The following is a 9,633-nucleotide window of genomic DNA, read 5'->3' as shown; positions in this document are numbered from 1 at the left end:
AGGACTGAGTGGATGGAATAATGGCCAAGTGTAGTGTATAATGTTCCTTGAGTTTATGCCAGTTTTCACAGCATATGAAATACTTGACTTGGCCAGTCAGCTTCAATTTCAAACATTTTGTTGGTAAAAGACTATTTTTTTTTTTTAAGATTTTATTTATTCATTTGACAGAGAGACAGCCAGTGAGAGAGGGAACACAAGCAGGGGGAGCGGGAGAGGAAGAAGCAGGCTTCTAATGGAGGAGCCTGATGTGGGGCTCGATCCCAGAACGCCGGGATCACGCCCTGAGCCGAAGGCAGACGCTTAACGACTGCGCCACCCAGGCGCCCCTTTTTGGTTTTTTTTAATGTGGGATCGGGATGCCTGGATGGCTCAGTCGGTTGGGCGTCTGCCTTCAGCTCAGGTCATGATCCCAGGGCCCTGGGATTGAGTCGGGCATGGGGTTCCCTGCTCAGTGGGGATCCAGCTTCTCCCTCTGCCTGCTGCTCTCCCCTGCTTGTGGTCTATCTCTCTCTGACAAATAAATAAATAAGATCTTTTAAAAACAAAACAAAATGTGGGATCCATTAAGGAAAGACCATGGTTTTGTTTTCTGATAGATATGAATAGCACTTTTTCATCTGTGAAGTAAGTGTGGCAGATTCTATTATCCTTAGTTTTAAAATGAGAAAAAGCTGAGGCATGGAAAGATTCTAAGGAAATCTACTTAGTGGATGACAGACTTGGGATTCAAGACAAGAGTTCAGACCTCCTAATATAGCTTTGTCCTTTGACAAGACAGTCGTCTTGTTAGACAGTCTCTATTCACCTATTGATATTTTTCCAAGAAGTTACTATTTTGAAGTTAAGAAAAGAGGTTTAACAACAATACTAGAAACAATTTATATCTTACTGATACGTGTTCTTGGTTTAATAGGGGAAAAAGGGCAATTTGTTAGAAACAAGGATCTGAAGATGTTTGTCAACTTAGTTACTATGTTAATTTGTTATTTCGTATCTACTATATGGATTTTTTTCACTAAAGTGAAAATATGAGTGGTGAGTTTACCAGGTATACCTCGGATCTCTAGCCTCTACCAGCTTTAGTTAGGCTTCTTAGTTTTAGGGAGAAAGGAGAGCATGAAGTGGGAAAACTAGAGAGAGTCTTCACTAATCATCCTGAAACGTTAACTTTACCTATGAAAGTAATATCATTTCAATATAAACATGTGTGCTGATGGAAATCTAGAATAAATTTTGTTTATATAGGAAAGAAGACCATCTTTTTATTCTGATGGATTAGTATTAAATTCTAAAGAAAGGTACAAAAGGAAGTAATCAGACACATTTGTGATCCAAGAGTATTTTGTATTGGATTTGGGCAGGGTGAGGATGACGGGTCTTTTTTAAGGTTGTCACAGGTTTTGGGCTGAGTCAGAACTATAGGAGCAAATGGACAGAAACAAATCTGAGACTTGAAAAATAATCATGAAAATTTGGATTTTACCAGCCTTAGTTCTTATTCTTTCAGTTCAGATATTTTCTTTTTCATGTTTTCTAGGCAAAGTTAATTGAATGTCATAACAGTAGGTATTCATTCATCCATTCAGTCATTTAACAAATATTTACCAAATTCCTACTATGTTCAAGGTGCCTCCATATAATGTAAAAGAAACAGTGATGTTCTGACCTATGCTAACAGCATTAAAAAGCAGTCTCAAGTTTATTTTGGTAAAGCGGGAAAAGGAAAAGCAGAGTATAAATACATAAAATGAATATTATTAAATGCTTATACACATAGTCTACAATGAAAGTATATGATTCAGGACAGGGTAAAAGGGATAGGAAAGGTTTAGGTATATAATATGTTCAGAAGCTGATTCTGCCACTTATTTGCTACTTAATACTCGACTTCCTCATCTATAAATTGGGAATAAGGGCACCTACCTCCTAAGAACTTTGTGAAAGAATATGATGAAAATCAACAATTATGTATGTGAAGAGGCTAGCAGGATTCTCAGCACATGATAGCTGTCATCATTATCAATAACTCATATTTAACATAACAGAGTCACACTTCTATAAATGCTTTGATGAATGTAGGTACTACTGATAAGATGTTCTAATATAGATAATGCGAAGTACATTTTTAGAGAAAGGGCTTCAGTAATTTCATATTAAAAATGGGAATATGGGAAGTAGATGAGGTTCCTGTCAGACAGGCAATTTAACAGAGTAGTATTTCTACAACTTGATAAAGAGTCCATAGGTGTAAAAGTTGCATAAGTGACAACCCAAGTCTTTCTAATACAGAATGTAAAGATGAATTTCAAATATTTCTATTGCATCAAGATTAGAAAGATAATGGTCAGTAATTAAAAATTTAAGTCCCCTCATCCCTCCAAGCCCTGCTATAGCCCATACTAAGGGTCTGCTTAGATTAAACTGTTTAATTTTTTTTTCTCTTGAAGATACCTTTCTGGTTTTTAAAGACATTTTTGAACCTTCATCTTGGACCATTTCAACATTCCCTTCTACATGGTATATATTATAGATCGATAAGGCCAAATCTCTCTCTAATATTTGCATAACAGTGGCCTAGGTTTTCTGTTTCTCCTTAAAGTTTTTATGAAATTTGCACTAACGTTTATTTTGGCAGTTTGATTTTGTGCCATTCGTCAATGCTTAGATACAATAAAAAAAGCTTTAATTTGGCCTTCGTTTAATATTGCAAAAGTCCTGTATGAAAATAATTTCTGTATTGCGGAAAATAGATATATTCCGCATTGTTTGTTTAAGGCTTCGATTTCCTAATTATTATTTTAAAAATACAGTATGTCCTATATGCTAAGTTAAGGAGATCACAAATGAAAAACCTACATCCAGCTTTACAGAGTTGGAGAGAGAAGGCCTGCCAATGGGTTACTTTTCGCTAACACAGCACATTGTATTATTTTTCAAACAAAAGTTTTAAATCTGCTTATACCTAACCTCACAACGAGGGATGGGATGTTTTTCTCGGGTTTTCTGTTAGCTACATTTTGTGCTGGGAGAGCCGTGGGCTGTTTCAAGGTTATTTTTACGACCGCCCCCTTCCCCTCGGTGCAACCTCCACCTGCACAACCGCTCGCCTCCGGGTGAGGAAGATACAGCAGAGGGGACCCCAAAATGCATTCTCGAGGACCCTCCCAAGCACTCTCAAACCAGTGAGCAAATTATTTTCCCATCCGGGTTAACCTAGTCCCGTTAGCTCAAGCCTGGGTTGATAGGAACAACTAAATTCAGAATGTGGAGCTGGAGGGGAATGCGTGGCAAAAACCCATGAAAAAAAAAAAAAAAAAAAACTGTTTCAAGGAATATGCTGCAACCCGCGAAGGAGTGGCTTTGCTCAAGCTGCTCTGAAGAGTTGCATTTTCCTTGCTCATCGAACTTGCTTCAGTTCCTAGGGAAGCGCCTGCCTTTTCGGTGCGTGGCCAGTGTGGGTGGTAACCGAAGAGTCAAAGGCGATGGCCAAGGGGAGCCAGTTCCCGCGATGGAACTTGATGCAGACCCGGGGTCTCAGTAGGGGGCCCATCACAGTCTTGGGTGCATGGGCTGCGACTGGCTTCTTTTTGGCGGGAGGGCGAATGGTGGGGGGAGGATGGAGGAAAACTACCAAGGGCTTTCCTGGTCTTGCAGCGTCTCGTCGCCCGCCGCCGCTCACGCTGCCTTCCGGCGGCGCCCCCAGCTCGGGCCCCGCACGCGGCAGCGGTCATAGGGCGTGCTTGCGGCAACCGCAGGGCACGCGGGCCAGCTGGGGCGGGGGCGGGGCGGTGGTGGCGGTTGCGGGGCATGCGCGGCTCCGCGCGCGGCTTCTCAAACATGGCGGCGGCGGTGTGAAGACCGGTACCGGCTCGCGGGACTAGTGTGACAATTTGGCTCCTTTCGCCGACGAGACCCGAGGTGCGTGGCGACTCTGGGCCCCGTGAGGGGCAGAGAGGCGGAGCCGTGGCATCCGGTCTCTGGTCGTTGTCCGAGGGCGGGCGGGTGGCCGGGAGCCCTTCGCTGCGCGTCCCGCGCGAGTAACGCCCCCTTACCGCCCCGCGGGGTCCGGCCTTGGCGCGGCCCCGCACCCCCGTGGCCCACCTTTGGCAGCCTCACCTCAGAGGCTAGGGCTCCCCTGCCCCACCTAGCGCCCTCCACGACGCCCCACAGCTGCTTTTGCGCAGCCCCTCGTATTCCCCTGGGGCCCCGTCGCCGGTCACGGGCCCTTCCTTTGCGCGGCGTTCGGTTGCCCTGTCGCTCTCTAGCCGCCCGCTGGCCCGAAGCGCGGACAGCACCCTCTTGAGCATCCTCTTGCTGTGGGTGGAGCTGGGCTGGGGGGCCGAGCTGGGGCCCCGGAGTAGCGCCGGTGGGCCGGTGGGGCTGAGGAGCAGCGATGACTTTGCGTGGTCTGGGCTGAAGCCCGCCCGGTTGCCTTCCGGGGAGTTGTGAGATAACTTTTGGAGTTTGGGAGGGAAACGTTAGCCCGGAAGGATGCGCCTGTGGCGGAGCGCGGGCTCGGTCCGGGTGCCAGGTGCCCATCGGACTCGCGCCCCGGGGCTCTGGGAGGTTGTGTGTGTGGGGGGCGCCGGTGGCTGGCCCTCGGGGGAGAAGTGGGGCAGGAGGGCGCGGCCCTCCTTGCGTGTGTGCCTGGAGGGGGCGGAGAGGGGGCTCCAACTCTCCCGAGGAGCTGCGGGGCGGTCGCTGTGTTCTCGCGGCATGATCTGGTCTAGGGACCATTGGTGCCTTTAAGGGACAGCGTTCTTGCTTTTTCCACCTGACTAGTGGTTGTGCTTGCTGCATCCTGGTGTAAATCACCGAATCGCCAGAGGGAGAGCGAGCAGGCGAATTTAATAGATTTTGCGCCTTGAGGTTGCACATAGATTTGAGGTCTGTAATTTGCCCCCTCCCTCGGCCCCCAAATGTTTGGCCAGCACTGGTATTTACAAATCCCCGTTTAAGACTATTGATGTTTTTAAAGGTTGTAAAACATTTGTCATTCATTACAAAGTGTGATTATAACTTGAAATTAGCCTTTATCTTGAAGAATTAGATTAGCTTTTATGAATTATGTGTTAAGGTGACTTCAGGGTATCTCTGGAAAGTGAATGGATCCGCTAGTAGGGGGAAGGTAAGGCAGGGAAAAGTGGATACTTATGATCATATGATTTACAAAATTATCCGGGATAGTTTTCTTTACCAAGACAGCTGCAGATGCTGCTGCATTTTTAATGCTCCCAGAGCTATTCATATTACTGTTTTGGGGAAACAGTATTATAAGATGTATATCATTTATGGAATACAACTTCCTATGACAAGCAATTGTATTATAATAGTTCATAGATTCATTTAATTCTTTTCAATAGCAGTGCTTGGGAATGTTCTTCAGTAATCACAATTTTGCCTTTCTTGCCATTCTTTTTCTTAATTACTCATTAAATAACGTATTTCCAGGGATGATTTTTTTTTTTTTTTTGCAGTCTTTGGTTTTGTATATTTAATGGGAGGAATGCGAAAATACGCTTTTGGAAAAAAAGTCCACTTGGGATTTAGAAAATGGAGTGAATTTATGAGCACTCACCTGATGCTTTGTATTTGTTTGGCTATAGTTTTATCCACAGTCTTCAAAACAGTCTGAAAGATCTTTTCAAAAACTTAAACACATTTAAAACAGCTTTGAAACTTTTGAATGAATAGCATATATATCATACAACCTTATAAGCTTAAGGGTGTGTACCTGTTTCCTTTAGAGAACCTGATTTGTTTTGAAATTGTTTGGAAAAAAAGATTAATGTAACTGAACTACATTATGTGTGAGGTAGCTTTAAAGCTAATGATGTCATGATATGTACAAAAAACATTGGAGTCAGTCTTAAAGATGTGGTATCAGTTTTTCTCATGAGGCAACTGGTCAGTCTTTTTGTTTCAATCAATACATCTTTTTGAAGTGCCTGTGCTGTCTGTAGTATGGAGTTTAGTTCAAGGTGCATTTATTCAGATGCTATGAATGTTGGCTTCTGGGTGTTTAAGGCTGCCCATCAGTAGTTTTTTCCTGAAAATTTCAAAGTTATAGCTAAGAAAATCAATATGAATGTAGAACAAGTAGTTATTTTATTTCAAGGGCAAATTCAGGGAATCGGTATTTTGGTTATAATTCTCTAAACAAAATTCTGGGTGTAACTGAATTATTTGTTACTTGGGTTGATATTAACTTTGTGCATCTTTATGATTAAATAAAGCTATACATTTTTATGAGATTATTTTCTAGATCAAACAGATAAACATACTGGTTAGGCTTGGGAAGAAAAGTGAATTATTGGTATAAATTGAAATCTCTATGTGCTCTGGAGATTGAGGTTTTTTTAATGCTAAATAACTTCGCTTCTATGACCAAGTAAGTAGTTTAGTTTGTAACTAAATATTAACTGACTCATAATTTAGAGCATTTTCTTTTTTCAAAATGTTTCAAAAATCTCCGAGCTAAAAAGTAACAAGGGTTATGATGGCCAGCTATGAGCCAGATGTGACTCTCGTTTTCTTTTGGGTTTGTTCCTTTTTAGCTGCCTGTCTGTTCCCCCCAGATGCTTCCTATCTCCCCTCTTCCTGCCCCCGTTCCCTTTGCTGTTGGTATCTGTTTCCGCATCAGTGAAATGGTCAGGGTAATCCTGCGCTGCCTCACGGAGAAATAATTGATGATAGTAAAGTGCCTTGAAAAGGCTGAGTAAATACTAAGTCTTTTGAATGAAAATGACATAGCTCTTGTTCCACTTAAGGAAAATCCAAATCCCAATTTTAGTTTGAGCTCTTAGGAGGGTGGGGAGAGGGAGGGAGGAGGAAAATTTCACTTGACTATTTTACTGCCCCTCTCTTTGGGTCAATAGAAATGATTGTTGTAGCTTTAGTCATGGGAACACTGGAGGATGCAAGGGATCCTCTGCTATTTGAGTTATTAGTCGCCTCTAGTCTTTTTTTTTTTTTTTTTTTTTTGCCAGGTTACTCTGTCTGCTCCCCTTTTCCCCTTTATGCCGGCCGTGTTCTGATTCCAGCTGTGAATGGAAATCTGAGGTCATTTTCTCTTTTAGTTCACCTCTCTGGAAGTTTCATTGTCTCCTCATAGTCATATTCCTGGTTTTTAGGATACACAAGATATGAACAAAGTGAGCTCTGCTAGCCATCAGTGTTAGAGCTTTGAGGCTGTGGTTGTGAATATAGGTCTGGCATTGCCAGGAGATGTTTTGTAGCTTGGAGTGAGCAAATCAAGCACCCTTAAGAATTTTAAGAACATTTTTGATGTCTGGAAAATTACTACATAATATCTTAGGATTTGAAGTGATAGTTAATTTCAGGAACCAAAAACCTGGAAATTTTGAAAATGGCTGATGTTGATGATTTTGAAAGAAAAAGTTCGCCCTTCCCTGGGTTGGGGTCTTAATATTTGTGATCCTTTTGTATTAGGGAAGTAGTTGAAAGAAACCACTGCTGTTTATCTTATGTTAGAATAGGTTGGTATAATTTAGTGGTAAGTGTTCCAAGTCTCTAACTAGTTTGGGCTTTGGTTACTTTAAGTATAGAAATGCCTTTACTATAGTGATAACATCTCATTTTAAAAAATAACATCTCATTTTAAAAAAGATAACAGAGGTGATGGTTCTTAAAGCCAGATAACTTGAAAAAAATTTTAGAAACCATCTAAGATTTGTGATGTGCATATATATATATATTTTTTGCTTTTCATGAGTAAGGCGTTTTTGCTTATTTTGTCTTTATGTTGTCTAATCTAAGTAAACCTTGGCCACCTTGGAAGTAAAAATACAAGTGATTTTTAAGTTAAATGGTTTCTACTAAACATATATCCCTAAACCTTTCCCCTACTTTCATTTTTTGGGCGTGTGGTGGAAAGGTTTTGATGTAATAAATGAGGATATCTTGTTGCGTGAAAAGTGAAAGGTTTGGGAATCTTTTAAGCAGTTTATATGATGTTGCTGTTCAATTTAATTTCATACTCCTCTCCCTAAGGTAGATGAATTCCTTATTTAACCAAGGAGAAGAAAAAAAGAATAAGCTTTTTTTTTTATGAGTAAAGAACTGGGAAACATTTGAAGATAGCATTTGACTACCTACTACTTGTGACCTGTGTTTATGGCTGTGGCTCTGCCCCTTCCTAAGTTTATAGGAGCAAATTGTTCTAAGAGCGGAAAGAGAGTGCCCACCTTTTGTGGTAATGTGCCATTGTAAACTTCAGAAGGGACAGATATATTGCAATTCTAGGGCATACCTTTAGAATACTTTCTTTTCTCAGGGAGCAGTTGGTGGGACTCGCTTTGCTTCTTGTCTTTAGACATATTTGATTTTTCTCAACCTCCGTTTCTCATAAGGATTAACTGGTGCAGAATTCCAGTCATAAACAGCTTCATTTGCTTGGTATGTACCTTGTAACCTTGACATAGTCTTTTAAATTTGGTATGTGTATTGAGAAAGTTCTTATTTTCTTTATCATTTGGTCACTTTTCATCATTCTTAGCTAGTTTAAGATTTTGTTTATATATTTAAAGTTGACTGTGATTGAATCACATGTGTTTTTTCTGTTATCTTGCTTCTCTGTACAGTTGTAAACATGCTTTTTGCTGTGAAACTGTTGTCTTTTTGTTCCATTTGAAAGATTTAAAATATTATTTGGAGTATTTCTCAATATACTTTAATGTTATTTGAAAAATAATGATCAGTATTATCTTTATTTTTTATTGACTTGGTAGAGTTTTATAAAACTGCTCAAATGAAACACATTATCTTTGGTAGTTATTAAAAGAATTAAAATGCAGTACTTGATACTGGTAAGTACCTTTAAATATTGCTTTATTTTAGATTAGAAACTCTGATTTGAGATTTTTTTGGGTTGAGATTTTGAGAGGTTCTAGAAATACTTAAACGAATAATTTACTGACACCTGCCTCACGTTTTAAGTATTGTCAGGGATGTTTAGTTTTCTGGTCACTTCAGACTGTGGTTTATTGCATGCTTTTCTGTAGTCTGTTGTCTAGCAGGGATTGTTGTTGTCATCATTTCCATTATTTCTTGTAGGGCTGGTGTTAGAAACTATAAATCTAGACTGCTGTGATAATAGGAACAGGCTGTAACCTGACCCAGTTCTTTTGTCAAAATGTCACACCAAGAGCTGCCTGTAGTAAATTGACATGCCCTGCTATTAACTTCAGTCCTCCGCAAATGTCGGTGGGCAGCAGGTCTTTGGGCAATTAGCCTGTGGCTGTGCTTTAAAACCTTAGGAATTTACAACTATAAACTGGGATTTTGGCAACCCTTGACTTGTCTTTCATTTATCTGTTTCCTGATATAACGTACTTAAGTAAATGCATAGCTTTCAGATAAATTATTTTAAAATTGCAGGTAATTATTTCAACTTATAAGCTATAATTTTTGAGATAAATTAAAAATCCTTAAAAATAGTTATTTTCTTCTTGGGTTTGTTTTGATACAGAAAAAGACTAGTTTCTAACTTTTTGGTGTAGACTTTACTAAAGCATAATTAAAATTGCTCCTCTAGAAACCTTAATTTCCTCCAGGAGGCTAGATTTGATAAATCCTCACTACCAAAAATGTTCATTCTTAATATTGATT

General features: G+C 40.6%; 1 protein-coding gene across 4 annotated transcripts in view; it reads left to right on the top strand.

Moving 5' to 3' along the window:
* The first annotated feature begins 3,828 nt into the window (after nt 1-3,828).
* SCML2 (Scm polycomb group protein like 2) overlaps nt 3,829-9,633 on the top strand; it is a 92,713-nt gene continuing 86,908 nt past the window's right edge. For 2 of the 4 annotated variants that reach the window (XM_048213746.1, XM_048213744.1), the window contains exon 1: nt 3,829-3,921. The gene's annotated coding sequence lies outside the window, so the exon portion shown is untranslated. The remainder of the gene's footprint in view (nt 3,922-9,633) is intronic. The other 2 variants (XM_048213745.2, XM_026480235.4) reach the window with 1 other exon arrangement.

This window comes from Ursus arctos, chromosome X, assembly GCF_023065955.2.
Source record: "Ursus arctos isolate Adak ecotype North America chromosome X, UrsArc2.0, whole genome shotgun sequence".
In the NCBI taxonomy this organism is placed as follows: Eukaryota; Metazoa; Chordata; class Mammalia; order Carnivora; family Ursidae; genus Ursus; species Ursus arctos.
The sequence above is the reverse complement of the archived record's forward strand: the minus strand, read 5'-3'. Positions and strand labels throughout refer to the sequence as shown.